The sequence below is a fragment of the Podarcis raffonei genome, chromosome 17 (genome assembly GCF_027172205.1).
Source record: "Podarcis raffonei isolate rPodRaf1 chromosome 17, rPodRaf1.pri, whole genome shotgun sequence".
Lineage (NCBI taxonomy): Eukaryota > Metazoa > Chordata > Lepidosauria > Squamata > Lacertidae > Podarcis > Podarcis raffonei.
Genome location: NC_070618.1, coordinates 14,266,211 through 14,288,619, shown reverse-complemented (window position 1 = coordinate 14,288,619; position 22,409 = coordinate 14,266,211).

The window sequence follows — 22,409 nt, the reverse complement described above, 5'->3', positions numbered from 1 at the left end:
CATAGGGTTGTTGTGGGGATAAAATGGAAAATGGGGGAGAGAGAGCCATGTAGGCCACCTTTAGGGATGGAAAAGAAGGCATTGTTTTCCATTTTGACCTGTATCCGTCCTATGTAGAACTATTTCTATTCTGCTGCAGTTCTTCTTCCATTAAAAACTATTTAATTTGTCTCGCTGTCCACTGTGGTGAAATTATGCAACTTACACAATTAATTATCTAAATTTCATAAATTATGTTGCCATTACATTTATTCCACCCCTTCCATTTCCGTGCAAAGGAAATGCGGTGCAAATGGGGAAGGGGGGGTGTAGTACCATTTATTGACCAAAGCAACTTCCATGGCCACTACTGTGAATGAAACGTAGCACAATATGCCGGTGTATCAGTCAAAAAGCTCCATAACGCAACTGGTCCAGCAGTGTGAAATGAATGTTAGAAAACAGAAGTGCTAGCATTATAATTAGGAAAACCAATGCAACCTTCCCTGCATCTGAATGCACCCCATAAACGTACAAAGATTTGCATGCCAGGAATATATGGGCAAAAGGGCTACTCTGTGGGCAAACAGATGCTTATCTACAGATGCTTGGACATCTATACATGAAACATCCTGTGTTGATGGAGAGCCTAGAAGGAATGTGCTTCCCATAGAATTATTCTCAGCCAAGCATTTCTTCTGTTGCTATGGATGTGCGGAGAGGTTAAAAGCTCAGGCTCTGGAGAAATGCCTCTCTTTCTTTACCCTTTCAAATTCCATTTCCTTCTTCTTTAAGCCCAATGTGCCAATACCTGATAAGTGGTAGCAGGAGGTTAATAGGGGGATCATTATTGCTGACAAAGTGCATAATCCATTCATATGGAAGGCAAATTGGAAATAGCACTCCAGCATACGGAACGCAAGAGACCTGCTCCTTGGGCCTCTCACTGGCTGGCTCAGTGACGCCCAGCAGACGGCTTTTATTAGAAGCGTGCATCTGAAGGGCTAAAGTAGTTAACAGTAAAAAATAACTTGGGACAGCCTTTATTGAGCTCGGGTCTGGACAAGTCAATTTCTGCCACTCGATAATTGCTCCAGAGAGATTTGAGAGCTGCGCTTGCTCCCCCTGCCCTCTTGCCTCAGCCATAAGCTCTCTCCCCAATATGGCTCTTGAAAAAATGGGAGCAATTCTAATGTAAGAACCCCCCTCCCTCTCTTGCTTTGCAGGTGTATTTGGGATCAGGGCTGGCTCAGAGCTGTGTTTTACTTTGGAGACTGCAGTGTCTTCCCCTCCAGGGTCTGTTTCTCACTTCCTTAAGGAAGGCCCTTTTGATTTGGAGAAGGACTTGCAGAAGTAGATCCCATCTTACCAGATGTCTTTCTTCTGAAACCACAATGCCAACAAGAAGATCTCTGCTGATAGGGGCCAAAGGGGTTCAAGAGCTGGGGAAATCTGTTTGTTTCTCTCTCTTGAGCAAATCTGTCAATTTCCATTTCTTTCACTTTTTTGTTTGCCTTTCTTAAGTTGAGTTCTCCACAGGCTGTTGAAGTTGCCCTACCAGTCAGCTTTCCAGACAAGAGAAGATCTTCAAGGTCTCTCCTTAACTGCAAGTACAGTTGTACCTTGGAAGTCAAACACCTTGTGAGTCAAACATTTTGGCTCCTGAACGCCACAAACCCTGAAGTGAGTGTTCTGATTTGCTAACATTCTTTGGAACCCAAACATCCTATGCGGCTTCCATGGCCTCCAATTGGCTGCAAGAGCTTCCTGTAGCCAATCAGAAGCTGTGCCTTGGTTTCCGAATGTTTTGGAAGTTGAACAGACTTCTGGAACAGATTCCGTCTGACTTTCGAGGTATGACTGTAATAAAGTGGTGATATGTTCTTTCCTGCCAAGGGATTGTGGGAATTACAGTGTTTTTACTAAAAGCCCCAGGCTCCCCTTTTGAGACATGACATTCTACACATCATTTAGGCTTACTAGAATCCCTCTCTGTCTGTAAGAGAAGCCTCCACACCCCGATTCTCCCTTCCCTTCAAGACTTTCAGTAGGGGGAGACTTCCGGGTCAGCGCCATCGGCAATGGCGGTGTTCCTCTGACTGAGAGGCACCCGCTCCATAGAATTCGGGTCGTGCCGCCACGGCGAAGGCGGAGACCCTTTAAAAATCCCAGGCGGATGAAGCCTGGGAATGTGGGATTCAGCTGACACCAGGAGCGCCCCCCCCTAACCACAGGGAAACCCCTTTTCGGGGCTTCCGAAGTGACGTGGGGTGAGTGGCGCGGTGTTTTGAATCGACCGCTATTTTTACGGAGTGAAGCCGCGTAGCTGTTGCCGGAGAGCGCTGACTTTTTCTTGTGGACAATTGGATTTCAAACAATAACCCGTGAGTAAATGGAAATTGGACTCTAAAGTATTTAAAGTTTTTTTTAAAAAAATTGGTACTGATCGGGGAAGGTCTAAACAGGAAGTCCGCCTCCCCTTTCTGTAAACAAACTGAAGCAAAGAACCTGTTAACTAAGGTCGTGGAGAATTTTATGTAAAGGATTTAAATTCCATTGATTGAAACTATCATCAATACTTTTTGTGAAAGCAGGGGACCCTGCAGAAGAAGGTTAAAAATTTGGGAATTGAAGTGCCACTTTCCCAAACCCGGGAGTGGTCTGTGAGAGCCCGCTGACGGTGAATAGATAAATTTGACAGCTGTCAAGTCTGCTGACAAGATACAAAAGAAGGACTTTGTTTCTACTGCCCGTTTTGGTTACAACTTTACGTTTAAAAGGAAGCAAGGAACTGTTTCAATTTAACGTATGGGACCTTTGGGTCTGTGTTGGAATGAGTGAAAAGAAACTTGAATCCCTCTAGAGGGAGCTTTGGAATACTGTTACAAGGAATCAGCTAGGAAACTGTTTTTAAAGATAAAGCCCTGAGAAACTAGTTTTTGACCTTGGATTGTTTAAGGATGGCAGTCGGGAAAGAAATTGAGTGTGAGCTGAACAGGACATTTTATCTCTTGGGAAAGCTGCATGATCAGATAAATGCTATGGCTACGAATGTAGTAATATTGGGAACAAAAATGGGCATTGATGAAGAAGTGGACAAGAACTCGGTGTGGGAACCTCTGCCAATTGAACAAATTGATAAACCTGAAAAGGAGAATCTCGTCGTGACTGAAGTGATAAAAGGGGGAGCCGTGGCCCTACAGAGACAAATGGTGGACTACAACTGGAGGCCTTATATGATGGCAACTAGGAGAAGCAAATTTTTGGAGATGGAAGCCTGGCTCGGACTTGAGAATGAAGGATGGAGAGATCTCCCTGTGTGGAGAGTAAATGACCTCTGGGATATAAATCTGAGCCAGGTGGAAGTCAGAGATTTGGGGGTCTTTGGATTTGAAAAGAGTGTGAAGCAAGATTTGGAACATTCTATAGGCCCTATCCTTAATTATGGAAGTTTGGCAGGAAGGAATATGATTACTGTTGGGTTGGAGCTGCTCCGAGATTTGGTTTTTAACATCACAGACTATCAAAAAGACTGGCAGAGGGGATATGAAAGAGACCTAAGAGCCTCGGACTTGAGATCTCCGGGTTGAGGGTTTTTGGAGATTGATGGAACTATTGTTAGGGGCCGAAACCGGGATGGGGATCTGGTGGAAAAAATTGGGAATTTAAAGTGTATATAATTTGTCTGGTTCCCCCCCCCGTTTTTTTTTATTGCTAAAGAGAGATGGGGGAATCGTGGAATTGAATCTTTCTTTGACCCTAGGGGAAATGTTTTTAGAATAAGTATAGATTATAAGTATTACTGGAAATAAGATTAAAGGAAGTAAAAGTGGATGGTTATTTAGTGGAAGAGAGAATGGGAAATTACAGTATATTAAGACAAGATATAAGGATAAAGTTTAAGATGAAGGATTTGTTGAAACATTTATATGAATTAGAATATAAAGAGGGGAATTATGGTAAGTTAAGATAAATTAGTAGGATAAAAACCAAGTTGCAAGGATTTGCTGCAATATCTAATTGAATTAGAATACAAAAATGGGAGGCGGGAGGAAGTCAAGGAAATAAGTGAATGCAAATAACTGAGTTAAAGGTTTGACATGTTTTTTATTTCTTTTATTTTTTCTATTTTTCTGTTTTTTGATGTTGTTTTTTTCTTTATATGTATTGTTTTTTTGATGTTGTTTTTTCTTTATATGTATTGTTTTTTTCTTTTCTTTGATTGTCTTTTTTATACTTTTTTGTAACCTTTAAAATCTTAATAAAAATTTATTTTTTTTAAAAAAGACTTTCAGTAGGGGGAGTTCACATCCTGTACTATGCCATGGACCTTTAATTATGCAAATAAATTGATTTATCATGGCACACAAGTGTGTCCAACTGAGAGGCAGGAAATGACTGAGAAAGACAATTCAGGCATAGGTGAATCACGTGGTTTGACTAGAGATGGGTGGGTATTCCAGTTTTGGTTCCTCTTGGATTCTTATTTTCCAATCTTCTATTTAGTTCTCCATATCGCCACATCAGTTTGTGGCTTTTTAAAAAAAAGATCTCCAAGAAAACACAGCATTTTAGTGCAAAATTCTCCTAATATGCCAATTTTACTTGTATGCAATGTTGCCTATCTAAACATTTTTTGCAGAGTAGTTCCCCTTAATATCTTGCATTTCTGCATTTTTATGCACACTTTATTGTGCAAATTAGTTGACTGGAGTACTGAAATGCAAATTTCAAAGAATGCATGTGCTTCAGTTAGCCTATTATTTCAAAAATTATGAATTAGGTAGGTTCATCTTTAAATGTGATCGGAATTAAATTTCCTCCTCATCCCTAAAGTATCTTTATGTGTATTGATTCCAGCAGATCCCCCCCTCGCTTTCAAGCTGACAAGCAGGTTACTTTGTCATGTATACGAACTACCAGCACACTAACAGGAGCCAGGGTTTTTTTTTTACCATGGAGGTCTTTGACTCATGCTGATATTTTCCCACCTCACCTCATGCTCTTTGCTCATGCTAGGTTCCAGTGCAACCTTTGTACTTGGCGCACACCAATATATAAGCTGTCAAATGAAGATGGATCTCTCTGTCAAAGTCCACCAAGCATGAAGCGTTTGCTCAGCACCACTCATACAATGCCTTGGCAGTTCTGAGGAATCAGGAATACTATGTGCAAAGGAGAAAACAACACACACACAAACACACACAGAGCAGCAACAATATGCTGAATGAGGGAAAGGCATTCATCACACTGAAGGAAACGTCTGCATAGATTTCTTTTCTTCTAACCTTTATGACACTTTGCAGAGACGCGAATCATTTTGTAGGGTCAGATTTAACAACTCCATGACCTGATATTTATCCAATACCATCGGAGCCAACTCCTAGGGGTTGAGGGGGTCTTTGCTCCCCCCCAGTGAAATATTTGAGGGGGCTGGGTCCCCAAAAGTTGATGGACATTGCCATTCAAATGGTGTGTGTGCAGGGTGGGGCTTATCTGCTACCCCCAATATTTTATTCAAGTTCACACTTCTGTCTGGTACAGCAATTGCATAAGGAAATTCCCCCCTCCAGGATGTAAATAATGAGAGTAAATTGCTTATTTGCCCTGTCTAAACACGAAAGTGTCCATGGACTGAAAATCAACTGATGTTAGGGATGGGTGGATCCGTCCATTTCAGTTTCTATCAGTTCCTCATTATTCCAGACTTAAATCCAGCTCTCAGCACTTCTGCATCAGTTATTATTATTATTATTATTATTATTATTATTATTATTATTATTATTATTATTAGGCCCCCATGAGAATTCACTAGCATTTTACTACAAGTTTCTATTTATACTTTGTATGTCATTTTGCCTAACACATTTTTTTTGCAGAGCAATTTTAACTGATATTATGCATTTTCAGGAACCTATGCATCGTTATGCACACTTCTCCCTAGTACATGCATTTTGGGGCACATTACTAGGCTGGAGAAGTGCACTGCAAAATTCAGAGGAATGAGCATTTCAACAGATGGCTATGCTTTGGTTTGTGTATTGCTCAGGCAGTGTGACTCAGGTGGGGTTGCCTTTCAATGTGAACTGAAGCAAATTCCGCCCACCCATCTTCTCTGTACCTAGCTGTGTGCTGGTTCAGCACAACCATTAGGTCCACTTGTTACATGCAGGCAACCACATGGGTACTGCTTGAAACTAGGGCTGCAGATTCCAGTTGTAGTTTAAGTAACCATAGGGTTACAGTGAAATCTGATACGTATCAGTTGCCCAGTTACTGCCCTCTGCCTTTGGCCAAAAGACCAAAGGTCACTGGAAGGCTGTTCTGCCTGCTTCCCAAGAAGAGCATCATAGCAATGGAGAGACCAACCTGGTCCTATGCATCAGCCAGAGAAGGAGAAACTGCAGACTTGCTTCCCTCCTCCCTGGCAGTAAGAACATTATAGTTAGTTCTTCTTCCTTCCACCAAGTTTCCTTTCCTTTTGTGCCAGGTCTTGAAGGCAGAGACCTCTTGTTAAGATGGGACATAAACTTATTTTGCTTTGCACTTTAATATGTTTCTACCCATTTCACACTTCCTGGAAAAATATGTGAACCAAAACAAAGCTATCCGTTGGTCTCCTTGAAATCTATGGGAGAAGTTAGTCACAACTAGGTATAGCTAACTTTAGCCTGGGTCTAACCCAGAAGGAATTTGAACTCTGTAAACAAGATGGAGCCTTTCAGCTCTAAACAGGAAGCAGGCTCTCAAACGATCCTCTTTTTGCTGCAAGAATGAATAAAGTTGCTGAATACCAGATGCTTGGATGACATGTTCAAAGGCTAGGTGGAGTCAGGGCCCCAAGACAAGCTGGCCTCTGGTGCTCTGCTAAGACTGCATTCATTTGGAAATTAAATAGATAAAGTACTCTGAGACCAATTAGTGAGAAAAGTTAATAATGCAAACATTCTGAAAAAGATTAAATGTGCACGCTCTCTCTCTCTCCTGCAGGAAAAAGAATTCTTCAGGCAGTGTACTGAAGTCAAATGTAGAATATGCAAATAGCTTTCACAAAACAGCAGGAACGGATTCACACTTCATGCAAAATGTGAGGGAGAGAAATGGCAATAGATTAGGTGCAAAAGAATATTCCTATGTTGCATCAAAATATGTACTGGGGGCTTTTTGTTTGCTCAGTTTTCCCTCGGATGCCTCAGAGCATGTGATAGTCTGCTTGGGCAGGATATAAAATTTGCTGGAGGAATTGGCAGGAGCAAAATGCCTTCATATAGGGATATGAATTCAGATTTGGGTATCTAGTCCCCTGAAGGAAATATCTTAATTTGGTTCATACATTTCTGAATATGCATTTTATTTCAGCTGGGAAAAGCATGCTAGCCCCACCAAGTGGTATTGTCCCAGCACAAAGAGAGAGAAAAAAATAGAATGCCAGAGGATTCCAAATTCATTTTGTGCTGGGCTGGTGGAAGAGAAGGATTTGGAGGTGGCATCCTTCCACCCAGCTTTGTCATCCTCTGTTGGCCTTCTACTGGTGCAGAGCTCCCCCTTCCACCTGCCAAATGTGTGGGCAGATAGAACTGCTGAAGGCAGAATTCCTACTGGTGGCAGGCAGTAGAAAGTCTCTAAATGGGGCTCTCTGGGGTTGGGGAAGGAGTGGGCTCCCTTCTCTCCTTCTTCCTGGTAAGCAACAGCATCCCATATGTCGGGAAGCGAGGTGTTGTGTTCCAATTTGGTGCTGGATGCCACAGAGAAGATGCAAAGGCTGGAGACAGGACAAGTCAGATGTTTCAGGACCATGGACAACTCCTCCAAGCTCCAAACCCTCACAGAGAACTTCAGAGCCTGCAAGGGCCAAGCACATAGCCTGAAGATTGGTGCTGCTAAATTCCATAGCCTCCCTGCTATGGTGTTCTCCCTGCACTGCTGGGCTGGTGAAGTGTTATTAAGGGCGCATCCCAGCTAAAGGAATGTACACAGCAGATAGTTATTTCTTTATCATCAAAGCTGATACTTAAGAGTCATTTCTATGGCTCCAAATACTAGTCTAATATCTAGGCAGTTATTCCCAGGTCTGCGCTCTATGGAGCAGTTGCAGCAACAGGGGGGACACACAAACACACACCTTCCACCAGTTTATGTACCTTCCACTGGTGGGCTGCAAGCACACATCCAGGGACTACACCTGAATGGCATCTGCCTCTGCTCTTCCCTCTTCAATCCATTCCTGGTTCTGGGAGACAGTAGTGCAGTAAAGGGTGGGGAAGCACATGGTCTTTCACTTACCTACTTCTTCATCTTCTTCTGACCCACATCCTGTGCTCCACCCCAACCCACCCCAGTTCTGAAGCTTCCTGTATCCCTGTCTCTTGCCTCTTGGCTGGTACACTGGCTCCCATTCCTGAATCAGACTCTAACTCCCTTCTCTTGGTGCACACTCTTCAGCACCCTGCCAGTCCCTGACAAGTGGTGGGAGGCATCTGGTGAAATGTGGTGGGACACATGCGGGTCTAAGCTATGGCCTTCTTGGCTTACCCTGGCAGCATCCATCCTCCACCCCCAGGTACAGTGGTCCCCTGAACTCATTCCAGCATCTTAGCTGGCTTCTCTGCAGCTTTCAGCTCTGAATTACTATTGGATTCAGGGATCATGGCACCAGTGAAGCAGTTCCACCCCACCCAGCAAGTCTCTTCTGGAGTCCCCCTTGACCCCACCCCTCACCTCCACATGTTACATGTATATCCTGTACATACATATACATATGAAGGCTCCTCTGCACATCTGGGAACTGAGCATTTGAGAACTGTATGAACAATATGAACTTCAGTTTCCCTCCCTCTTTTTTACCTCCTTCGGTTTGAATCGGAGCCCTGCACTTCTGTGAGGAGGGATTCCATTAAAAACAACACTATATGTGAAATGCTAGCAAAGGCCAGCCACCATTTGTAAAAGGTCAAATCATTTGTAGCTTGGGCTGCGAGGTCTGAATCGTCTGTACCCAATATCAGCCTGTTGTCAGGTTGTAAATATAAGGTGGTGGTGGTGATTATCATCCAGTCTCTTCCAGATACAAATAGCTCTTACCGTTAGAAAGTTTCTACCCATTCATTTTAGTCCTGCCCTCTGGAGCAAGTCAGAAGAAGGCTGTACCCATTATCATTACTATAACTATTATCATTGATTGCATTTCTGTACCTCCATCCAATGATCATAGGCCAATTTACAACATGAAAACACAAAAAGACATAACATAGTAGCAAACGAAAACTACACCCCACCACAGTTTAAAAGGCCATAGATGATTTAAGTAGCCAAAGGCCAGAGAGAAGAGGAATGTTTTTGCCTGATATATGCATGTCATGTAACAAAGGTGCCAGGTGAGACTCCCTGGGGAGAGCATTGCACAAACAGGGCATGCTCTTGCATTGCAATGTGTGATTTAACAATGAATCCCTTTCCACAGGAAACTCTGAGAATTGTAGCTCTGGAAGGGGGTGGGGTCTCCTAACAACTCTCGGCACCCTTAACAAATTAACACTCCTAGAATTCTTCTGGGGAAGCCATGGCTGTTCAAAATGGTATCATAGTTCTTTCAATGCATGGTGTGAATTTAGCCTAAGTCTGCTCCATCTTTTGCATCACAGCCTTTTAGAGGCAGCTATCACATCTCCAATTCATCTTCTCTTCTTCAGGCAAAACATCCCGAGCTCTTTCAACCATTCCCCATAGGAGCTGGTTTCCTATGGAGCTGGCATGGCTGCCTCAGCGCTTTACCCGTGAGCTAATGATTTAGTACAATATATATAACACTTAATAACTGAAAGAACAGAAGAAGAAACTACATAGGTAGTATGGGTGGGTGGGGAGTCATTAAATATTCACCTGTGGTCTTTGAGAACGTATGTGTTCAACGGAGTGAGTGAAAGATCAAAAACTGTCAGAGGAGACCTGAATAAGGTGAGAATATTATTGAAAGAGAAGACATGTGGATCCTCGAGTCATGTTGGTGAAGGGGAAATGCCTGGAGATTTTAGCAGTATACCACCCAAAGTTATTTATTTGGCAAATGACATTGAAATCTCTTGTTAGACATTCAGGGGTTACTTGGACATTCTCACTTTCACAAAATGACCTCAAGCGATGACAGGTTCCTTGATGAAAGTTCAGGATCTTTTCAGATGTTCCAAGCTTCTAATTGTCAATAAATTACCTTGGTGGTCCTCAAATGTCTGATTAGTTGACACCATGGATGTAAGAAGGCAGTCATTTCTATTTGGAACCATCTTCATCACAATCAGTACTGTTTCTGTTCCGCTGCAGTTTGGTTTCCACCAAATGCTACAAAATTCATCTCACTGCCTGCTATTTAACATATGTTATTATTCACATAACTGATGTAGCTTACAAATTTAACAATTAATTGTGTGATTATTTCCACTCCATTTCAATTTAAAGGCCACTAATTTCAGTGCAGAGGAAACACAATTTTAAAGGGGGCGGGGGCTCAACAACTATGACTCAAAGCCGCAGCAGCAGCAGCAGCAGCAGCAGCAGATACAGTCAATGATTGCCGCATTGATTCCCATTCCAAACATGGGATGAGCAAGCAAACAGAAGAATTTTCCATTTCTCTTTCATTTTTTTGTCAGAATTCTCCAACATCCACAGCAGAAGCACAAACTACCCCTCCACTGAAAAAGACACATTTCATTCTCATCTGCCAAAAGGTTTGTATTTTTAGAGTGTTTAATCCTACTTTTATATAAACCTAATTCACTTCCATGTCTCTGTACAGAGGACGATTTGGGTCTCTCCAATTTCAGTGGCTCCCTTTGAGAGGCCAAAATTCAGCACCCCCTTGTCTTCTGCTCAATTCACTTCTTCATAGTTGCAATGCCCTGCTGCGCCCCCTAGACTTGTGGCACTCAGTGTGGCGGAGCTGGATGCGCTGCCCTAAATCTGCCTCTGCTCTGTATGAGTCACCGTTGAAAGGAAGCAAGCCTAAAGCAATGACTCGGATACTGACACAACAGAGAGCCACATATGAGAATAGAATTCGGCTCCATCTTTATAATTAGGACTTGGTTAAATAACTCCAGGCTGCCTCAGCACAAAAATACTCCCACCCACTAGCTAGCAGATAAAAATAAAACTCAAACACTTACAGCACCTTCCTAGAGCAGAAGTCAGCCATGTCAACTTGGTAATCTCCTTCCTCCTGAGAAGTCTTGGCTTGGAAGTCAGCTGCTGCAAATCAATGGAGGTGAGGGATGAACCAGCAGCTCTCCTTGCAGGGGCACCACAGCCAAAAGAAGAACATGAAGAGATGACAAAAGTTTGCCTGTTCTGCACCTGTCCATTGGGGGATATAGGAAGCCCTGAACACATATTTTTTAGATGTCCCCTTTACGATGAGGCATGTAGAGAAACCATTGACCCCCTGCTGGTGAGGCTTGCTGACCTCCCGGTAAAGCAAAAATTCGATCTTCTCCACAAAACGACCCGGATTGTCGCTAGATTCTGCACACAGATCTGTAGGCGCAGACCATCCCCTGATTCAATCTAGTTTGTTAAGAAAATCCCCAAACTCGGATGCATTCACGACTCTGGGTCATTTCTCTAAGGTAGTCTATCTTAAAGTTTTATGTGTTTATATGCTTATTGCATTTTTAAATTTAAAATCCATTGTTGTATATTGTTTTAATTGTTTGTTTTGCTATTGGGATTGTAGTTCCATTTGTGTTTCTAAAGCTGGTCTCTGACCATAATAAATCTCATGCTATGCTTGCTCTGCAATTGTCCCAGCTGCTGCTCAGAGTTAAGGAAACAACCTTGGGAATTCATCTCCCCGACCCAGAAGATACTTACCCAACATATCCAAACGACAAATTGAAAGATGCCTACTCACTTTGGGGCTTTGAAAGATTTTGTTTCATTTCTTCTTCTTCTCTCCTCCCTTCCCCCAAAGAAATTATTTCTGCTTTCCTCTCCTTTTCTTCTTTTATTCCAGCTGCTAAAGTATCTAGAGCATTTAATTCCATTTAAGTTCCAAACCGAGCCAAGCTGAAATTGGTAACTAGCCTGACATCGTATATTGCCTTTAATATTTCATACACTGTACTCTAAATAAATCCCCTTGCACATAGCATCTTCCAACTGTGTTGGTTTGTCCTCAGCACATATCTATTCATCTGTCACTACATGCCATGTTTGGGTCAGCGAAGCCTCTGGTATTGATTTGCTGAGAGGGCATCACGGCACAGAATGTTCACAGATATTCCAACTGCTTAGTAAACAAAGCTGGAAGAATGTTTGTAGTCCAGCTTCTTTGAGGGAAGGGTGAGTTTAAGGTGGAAATCCTTTGTAAAATTGTGAAGAAGGGGTTCTGTTGCAGCCACCCTCAGCAAACCACCATTTCATATCTGTCCTGAAAATCACTGAAATGTCCCCCCCCCCACCAATGATTGGAATGGTGAAAAGGGGATGATTGGGGCTGGGAAAGAATTGTCCATTTTTGCAAAGTTGTCCATTTTGCTGTTACTAAACCCTTATATGTCCTAGGTGGGGGGGGGGAGGGGGAGTACATTATGAGCTTTGTTTGTTTACTTTTTATGACCGGGAAGAGATTCCAGGAAGTTAAACACAGAAGCAACGTGACTGAAAGATAGGTGTAGAGTACGTTTTGAAAAATAGGAGCCTAAAGAATGAAAGCTGAAGGAAAACTTCAGGGAGAAGGTACAGGAGATGGGAACTGAATCAATTTCGTATGACTTAATCAGGGATAAATAACACACACTCCCCTACATGCACTGCGTAACAAGGATTAGAAATTCTGTTTAAGCCCTAAGAAGGCATGTGCTTGCCTTCCCCTCCATCTCTCCCCCCCCCCCCGTGTTATTCTGTTATGGTGAATTTAGAGACATTACTTTCACTTTCATGAGGCATTTGACTGTAGCATTCATTTGATGTTTGGATCGCCAAGGTGCCCAAAGGTGCTTCAGGGATCCTTGTGTTGACTTGTGTTCTCATTGGGATTTGAGATTCATTTGAATCTGATGAACACCTCTAAATATCACTGGTGAAGAAGGATGCATGAACCTGAGGTTCTCCTTTGGTTTCCAACACACACACATAGTTTACAAGGGCTTTTTGTGAATTGTCACTGGTGCTATGTGTAAATTCAACTTCATCCATAGGAACTCTTTTAAGGAACACAAGTACAATTAGAGGAATATGGGAATGCAACAATTCTTGTCTTATTTCAGAACAATCCTGTACATGTCTACTCAGAATTTAATGGAACTTACTTCCAGGTATGTGTTTATAGGATTTCACCTTTAGGCAGCAATTCTATGTACACTTACATAAAGTCAGTGGGATTTATTTTTGAGTAGGGGGTCTAAAGTGGCATCTTCCCACATCCCAGCAGCACATGAGTTTCTTACACCTCCTTCTGGAAGCTGCATCCAGGCCACACCTTTTTTGGTAAACTCCTAACCCACTAAATACGCCTGAATAACTTCCTTTAAATAAGCAGGTTGATTGTGAAATGTGGCATTTCTCAATTTGGCCACTAGGTGGTGCATATGTTTCTCCTTGTCTAAGACCAAGATCATAGAGCAGTCTCTTTAAGCTTCCTCTTGCTTCTTTCCACATGTCTTCGTTTTCTTTACAGTGCATTCGTTAAACATGTTTACTCATGGAGTACAGTGGGAGTTACTCCCGTGGAAGTGCACATCGGTTTGAAACTTTACCTATGCAATCTTACCTAGAGCATGGGGACAACCCTATGCAAACTTACCTAGGAGTAAGCCTCACTGAACACAGTGGGATTTATTTCCAAGTAGACATATACAGAACTGTGCATTTAGTGCAGGAATTCCCAGCAGCTCCTGATTGGAAGATCTTACCAGGGATTACTGATGCTCCTAGAGATTTGCCTGGAAAGTAATAATGTTCTTATGAGAGTTAGCAAACATAAACACACATTCATCTACAAGTAAAATCCATCCATGGTTGAAACAAATGGAGCTTATTTCCAAAGAAGAATACAAAGGATCAGGCTGTAAAATTGCCACACTCCTAGAAGGACATATTTACCCTTTCTATTCCAAGTAAAGTGTGCAATAGAATAGCAGTCCTTACTAGGGAGCAGACCCTCACAGTAGGAGTCTTGCTTGTCTAGAACTGAGGTCGAACCGTCGACCCTCTGATCGACAAATCCAAGACTCAGTGGTTTAGACCACAGCGCCACCCATGTCCCATACTTCCATACTTTGCATCCATACTTTTGAGTAAATCTGCACTGGATTATGCTGTTAAGTAAAAAAGTTTTTTTAAAAAAAGGTAAGGACCCCTAGACAGTTAAGTCCAGTCAAAGGTGACTATGGGGTTGCGGAACTCATTTCGCTTTCAGGCCAAGGGAGCCAGCGTTTGTCCACAGACAGCTTTCTGGGCCATGTGGCCAGCATGACTAAACCGCTTCTGGCGCAACAGAACACGGTGACGCATGCCACAGCGCATGGAAATGTCATTTACCTTCCCGCCACAGCGATACCTATTTATCTACTTGCACTGGTATGCTTTTGAAGTGCTAGGTTGACAGGAGCTGGGACAGAGCAACGGGAGCTTACTCCATCATGGGGATTCGAACTGCCGACCTTCTGATCAGCAAGCCCAAGCGGCTCAGTGGTTTAGACCTATTACGTATGTTTACTTGAAAACAAACCCTATCTAACTCCATGAGATAGATTCCAGCCAAACATAAGAGCCCTGCTCTGAACAAATAATTTGCTTATTTCTTCCTCCCTCCCAGTATATTTTCCTTTTGTGTTGTGTATTTTCAGATTGTAAACAGAGATGACCTTTTACTGTATGTTTTGTGAACTGGAAGTGGCTCTGGGAACCTCTGGCTGAAGAGTGGAATAAAAATCCATTAAATAAACAAACCTGCTAGTGCTGTTAGTTGGTTCTTACGTATGGTTTTTTGGTTGTTTTTTTACTTGCTACAAAACTGTATCCAGCAGATATGCTGAATACATTTTCACATAACACTGCGTGTTTTAAAAGTGGGCATTTTTCATTCTGTTTGAATATCAAAAGCTCTAGCTCCCTTCACAGAGTAATGCTGGCAAATGTGAAAAACCTTAGCCTGTGACGAAAAAGAAAAAGAGAGAGAGAATTGAATTGATAATCTTCAGAGCTGATCTAAAGCTGTAAAAATATGTCTTCAAGCAAGTATCCATTGAATACATAGATCCACCCCCTTCTGCCACAAAAACAACGACTTTGCTTTATCACTTGTGGATTCACAAGCTTGTATTTGAGATACAAATGCCAGAATGTGTTGGAGTGTTTACTGAGTAGGTAAATAACTGGAGCCCTTAGAGGCTTCGGGGAGTTTTCCCTCCTCTTTCTTTTCCAGATCTAATAATAAGATTAAATGTCAAGAACATACATTATGGTTGTTTCCAGAGCTTGAGGGTGTTATTCCTGTGCTGGACCGAGAATGGTAGTGTGAATGTTTGTTTCTCTCCCTTCTAACTTTTAAAATAAGGATTCTCTTATTCTCTCTCTCTCTCTCTCCCTCTGACATTCTGCAGCCAGAATTTTAGAATTCAGGTCCATCCAATAAAAGCTGGATGTTGGAAAATTCAAGGCAGACAAAACAAAACACTTCTTCATGCAGCATATAGTTAAAAGTTGGCATTCACTCCGAAAAGATAGAGCAATGGCCACTAACTTGGATGGCAGTAAACTGGTCTGGAAACCAAGCCTTATGATGAGTGCTTGAAGGAGCTGGATATGTTTAGCTTGGAAAAGAGGAGACTGAGAGGAGATACAATAGTCATCTTCAAATATCTCAAAGGCTGTCACATGGAAGATGGAGCAAGCTTGTTTTCTCCTGCTCTAGAGGGTAGGACTCGAACTGATGCCTTCACATTACAAGATAGGAGATTCCAACTAAACATTTGGAAAAACCTTCTGACAATAAGAGCTGTTTGGCAGTGGTGGACTCTCCTTCCTTGGAGGTTTTTAAGCAGAGGTTGGATGGCCGTCTGTCATGGATGCTTCAGCTGAGATTCCAGCATTGCAGGGGGTTGGACTGGATGACCCTTGGCTCCCTTCCAACTCTATGATTCTATGAAAAGAGGATTGGACAAATTCATGGAAGCTAAGGTTATCAACGGTTACTAGGCATGATGGCTATGTTCTACCTTCACTGTTGGAAGCCGTATGACTGGGAATCACTGACATATCCAGTGTACCAATGATATGACCTGAAGCAGCTCTCATTGGGCAGTTTGCTCCACAGCGGGTGGGAGATCCAGGCCCTCCAAGTGCCCTGATTTTCCAGCAACAGTCCTGGATTTACAGAAGCCATCCTGGTTTCTGATTTGATCCCAGAATGTCCTGCTTTTCCTTAGGATGTCCTTATTTTCATCAGAGAAATGTTGGAGGCTATGGAGTTATGCAACCCCCCAGCCAAGGAAACTATACAACCTTGAGAAGTCATCTGAAGGCAGCCTTGGATAGGAAAGTTTTTGTTTTTTTAAAATGTTTAATGTTTGATTATGCGTTTATATATATTGAAAGCCACCCAGAGTGGCTGCGGCAACCCAGTCAGATGGGCAGGGTATAAATAATAAAATTATTATTATTATTATTATTATTATTATTATTATTATTATTATTGAATAGGACACCCCTATTTTCATTGGAGAAATGTTGGAGTGTACGGAGATCCTACTGCCACTGCAGCACCACTTCCTTTATTCCAGCTGCTACTTCACCAAGACTCTTGGCAGAAGGGGGGCATTCCCACAAAATGGTTGCATTGCTGCTGGTCTCGTCCTACCCTACCAGGGTGCAATCCCAGATATGTGATTGATGACATTGATGTTGAATGGTCTCTTTAAATTTGAAGGTTCATTATTGTTCCACAAGATGTGCATTTCTTTAAAGGCCAGAGGAAATAACGTGACCTAGTGAAGCAGTATAGCAGGTGCTGTTAAAGGTAAAGGGACCCCTGACCATTAGGTCCAGTCGTGACCGACTCTGGGGTTGCGGCACTCATCTCGCTTTACTGGCCGAGGGAGCCGGCGTACAGCTTCCGGGTCACGTGGTCAGCATGACTAAGCTGCTTCTGGCGAACCAGAGCAGTGCAGGGAAACACTGTTTACCTTTCCGCCGGAGCGGTACCTATTTATCTACTTGCACTTTGATGTACTTTCAAACTGCTAGGTTGACAGGAACAGGGACCGAGCAACGGGAGCTCACCCCGTCATGGGGATTCGAACCGCCGACCTTCTGATTGGCAGGTCCTAGGCTCTGTGGTTTAACTCACAGCACCACCCACGTCCCAAGCAGGTGCTGTTAAGTTGTGGTAATTAAGCTGTTGGGTACGGTATATAAAGATTAGCATGTAGCTCTCTCAGTACCCTGGTGGATGGGTCGTGCTTATTGATATATTGTAATTTAGTGTAAAAGGAATTTTTGTTTTTGTTATTAAAACCTAGCAAAAATTATTTTGCATTTCTTGAATGTGTGGTCTCCCCAGCTTGCTTTCTGCAGTGCAACTAATCTGCAAATTAGTTAAGGGATTCTGGGGCGCCTGGCCGCGTCCGAAGCCTAGGGAGGCGAGGGCCTAAGGCACGCTCCCTAGTGGTGTCCCCGCAGGGAGTTCCTAGTTGATGTGCATCAGCAGGGCTCCCTCTATCGGTGTTTAACCCTTCCCAGACTTCGAGCGGATGGGCTGAAGTCGGATATAGTCGGTTAAGACCAATGCCTAAGCCAATACCACTCATCACCGGTAACCAATAAAGTCGTGGCCTTTTTTAGCCCATTAACCTTAATAATTGTGTCATTATTTCCACAGGGGGTGGGGACGGGAACTCGCCATGGAACCAACATTTGGAATGATATCATTCAAATGAAAGCTTAGCATTTAAGGTGCAGAATAGTCAAAGCAATATTCACACCAGGGCTTTTGTTTCTAGTCATTCATTGCATTATTGAAGGCAAGATGTTGTTTAGTTTCCTTTTTTATTTTTAAAGCAAGTTTAGATTTGAAACTCAAATTACTTTTCTTGACTTTTGTGTGTGCAGGCAATGAGAGGAGGATGGATTGCCAAACTTGGTAACAAATAGTTCAACGAGATGCTGAAGACAGGAGGACACTGACCTTCAGTGACACCAAAGGACGTTTGTTTCTAATGATGAATGGAAACTGCGATGTTTGTCAGCGATCAATATAGCATACACATATCCACAGCTCCATTTTTATTAATAACACCACCACATTCTTCCCCAGTGGCTTATTAGCGATTCTAAACCTTTGATAAAATAGGGCTTAGAAGATTTCATTCAGGTATGGGGAGATGTTCCTGGACCACGACTCCCATGCTCCTTCATTAGCTGGGGCTAATGGGATTTGGAGTCCAACAACTTCCAGAGGCCCACAGCATGACTCTGCGTAACCACTTCTGTACAATGCAAAAATTATCGATTCTTTTAAGCTGATTTTGTTGCTTAGCCAAGGAACAACATTTTCCAGTCTACCTAAATCTCCCTGATGATTTTATCATTTGCAATATGTATATGGAGAGATATCTGCTGTAAATATTATTGTTATAGATAAGTCCATGCGCTCATAAAATGCCCTTGTAAATAACCACTTTGATTTTAATGTATTCATGAAATTTCTTGATGACATACTTATGGTAACAGCATTATGCCGGGACCGCATTAAGAAAATGCTTAAGGTGTTCCTGTATACTTTTATAGCATACTGTTTAATGGCTTTCCTTGTCACTGAGCAAAATAATACTCTGGCACTTATTTGAAAAGTTTTGTTTTGTTTTTTACTTCCTGGAAGATGCATCCCTTCAGAAAACTGAACTAAAATGGGAGGGGGAGGATGCATTTGGGTATTTTGCTTGGCCTGTGGGTATAGTATAATTGCTGGGATGATGGAAAGACTGAAATCTAGTGAAACCTTTACTCTTGCATCTGTATCAGAGTCGCTCAAACAAACATTGCATTTAATGGGTTCTTTAATTGGACTAGCAGGTGACAAAACTAGATAGAATTAAGCCCTTTAGGCTGCAATTCATATATTCATATTCAATTGCCAGGGAGTGGGCAGAATCTCATTGAATTCAATGGGGCTTTCTTCTGGGTGGACAGGGAAAGCTCTGCACTGTTGAGTTCAACAGAGAGATTTAACCATGCGAGATCAATGGAAATGTGCCAGTTTTTGTGGGATTGCATCTCATGGAGTTGAATTCATGCTGAATTCAGATCGCATAAAAACCACACAGAGGTGCACATCCCTTCTTATTGAAGGTCTTTTAAAATCCTTGTTCCTCATCTTGAAGCGACACAGCAATGTAAAGCGTAGGTTAAAGGCTGTCACTAGCCAATGACATTGACTGGCACATGCTTTACAATCCTCCACGCAGTTCCTAAACTCATGAATGATCTATAGCAGAGCTGTAAATAATACTTAATGTGGTATCTTGGAATGAGTTGCAAGTCTCTGGATGACAAATGGAGATGAGCCCCTGTTCATTTAAAGTGACTTTAATCTTTATGAATGAAATAGAAGGGATTCACTGCCTTTAAAAGTACATTCTGCAGTCTTTGAAGCTGGTGACCTAAATGGAAAAGGCTGATAAAGGTGGGGATTTGGGGCTGCCACTCATTTTGTTCTGAGTATTATGAACCTAATCCTAGAGATGGACACCCATGTCTGTTCCATCCCATGTGCACAAACTGCAGTATGCACAGTCCCAGTTCAGTGTGGATTAATTAAAGGGCATTTTTGTTGGGGATTGTAGGGAAAGACCTGCCAAAAAAGTTGAAAAACATCTTCATGTATGCGACAATGGCCGCGAGAGTTTTAATAGTACGAGGATGGAAGACTGAAGAAACCCCAACTAAAGAATCATGGCAAGAAAAATTGATGGACCATGCGAAACTGGCAAAACTGACATATAAGTTACAGGACAAGGATAACTGTGACTTTAAGGATGAATGGGAACCCTTTACAAAGTATCTGAAGATGCAACAAAGCGAACTGGACTCCTTGGCAGGTTTTGAATAAACATTCACAAACCTTTTATTAATAATAATCAGCTAAATAGTTTGAGGATCTATACAACTTTGTAACATGTAGAAAACAGCATTCTTAGAGAAACCAAAGACTGGAAATGAGGGAACTTGGGGGTGGGTGGGTTTTGTGTGGGAGGGGGGAGGGAGGAAAAATGGGGGGGAAACAAGGATGATATGTTTTTGGATAATATGTCTTGTTATAATTTAGAATAAAAAAAATTAAAAATATTAAAGGGGAAATTCCCACTACCCCCCCCAAAAAAAATCCACATTGAAAAACTGAAAGTAAAAATTACTTAAAATAATAGATATAGGTTGGCCTTGGGTTCCTTCCTTCCTTTTTAACAGTGTGATGCTTCAAGGAATAGCTTCTTAGGTCCTTAGTATCAACAGGTCATCAAAATAATTAAGCTGCAAAATCTTTAACCTGCAGCTTCCACCATCTTTGACTCTCTCCAGTATCCAACCTGTTTGACTGAATGAGTTTTTTTTCAGGAGACTTGGTTTCACGGTGAAATATTGCAGGTATTCTCATTCCAAATGGTCGTTGATTCAATTAGAAAAGGATGAGGAGAAAAGAAAAAAAATTGATTTTTCTTTTTTCTTCTGTTGTTTTAACAAATTTGTATGGAATGCCAGACATAAAATCAATGGCTGAGTTTGCAGTACACACTCAGTAGTAATTGCTATGTAATAGTATGACACATTTTAATACCTTTAGGGTGCTATCCAATTCCCACTGAATCTTTTCTTGACTACATCAACATTCAATCGACACTATTAAACCTCGTAACCTTTCCCCAAAGGAATTGAATGAGCACACCTAGCAAGTGTGTCCTTTATCAGAGGGCATATCAAGACTGAGTTACCAGTCAAGAGCTTTGCAAACACTCTGGTGATGCACACACAGGAATCCCACAGGTGTAGGCTATTCCATTGAGTTTATTGGAATGACAGTTTGGTGTTGCAGTCCCTTTGCTCAAAGGAAGTGTGCATGAAAATGCATCACTATTGCAATATGTCTTGGAGATTATGCACACTGTCCAGAGAACATCTTGGAGATTATGCATACTACCCAAAGAAATTCCATTGAGATATGCACATTGCCCAAGGCCTATTGACTAGAGAATGTGCACAATTTCTTTCTCATGGGCTGATAATGTGTACATTCTCTGTGACACATGCTAAAAGTGCATAAAGACCATTTGTGGTCCCACTCACATTTTCCCCAACTTTTACATGGTCTTGCAAATGTGAAGCAATTGTGCACCATGCAGCGTGTCTAGAATCTGCACAATAGATGGGACAAAATTGTTAATGTATGTATGGAGAAGCCAGATCATGCCACACACTAGTGCCACCATCTCCAAACCTGTCCCTCTGGTGGAGTTTGATGGGAATTGCCATCCAAAACATCTGGAAGGGACCGGCTTGGCAAAACCTGCATTATGGTCTCTCAAATGGAGCTTGAGACGGGTTATGCAGCAGCATTTATGATGGTGCACTTAAAATGCTGGCAAAGAATTGAATAAAAGTGGGAAATGTAAAGAAGCTGAGGGAACATTCTTTCATCTTTGGTGGACGTGCCCAAAGGTTAAGGCTTACTGGGAAATGATATATAATGAACTGAAGAAGGTATTTAAATTTACCTTTCCTCAGAAACCAGAGGCCTTCCTTTTGGGCATAGTCGGCCAATTGGTGCCAAAGAAAGACAGAACATTTTTTATGTACGCAACAACAGCAGCAAGAATACTTCTCGCTAAGTATTGGAAGACACAAGATTTACCCACCGTGGAAGAGTGGCAGATGCAAGTGATTGACTATATGGAGATGGCAGAAATGACCGGCAGAATCCGTGACCAGGGAGAAGAATTGATGGAAGAGGATTGGAAAAAGTTCAAGGACTATTTACAAAAATATTGTAAAATGTTTGAGTGCTAATATGATGTGGGATGTGAAGGTAACATGGTATTTGGGATATGGTTAAAAGAGTTATGAAAAGAAGAATTTTAAAAAGGAGAAGGGGGGTATGACTAGAATAATATTATGTCAAAGTATACAAGGTGGAGTGAAGGACCAAGATAAGGGAACTTAGAGACATAATAAGTGGAAATATATAATTATAAATGAGGTTTGAAAGAGGGTTAGAATTTGCTGAATTTGACGGAATAAAGAGGAACACAAAAAAGAGAGATGTGAGGAGGTCAGGACAGAGGGATATGGAATTTTGAAACTGAAAAGTGGATTTTTCTTTTTTCTTTTTTTTTCTTTGCTAAGTGTGTATTTTTTGTTTTTCTGTTCTCTGTTTTGTTATATGT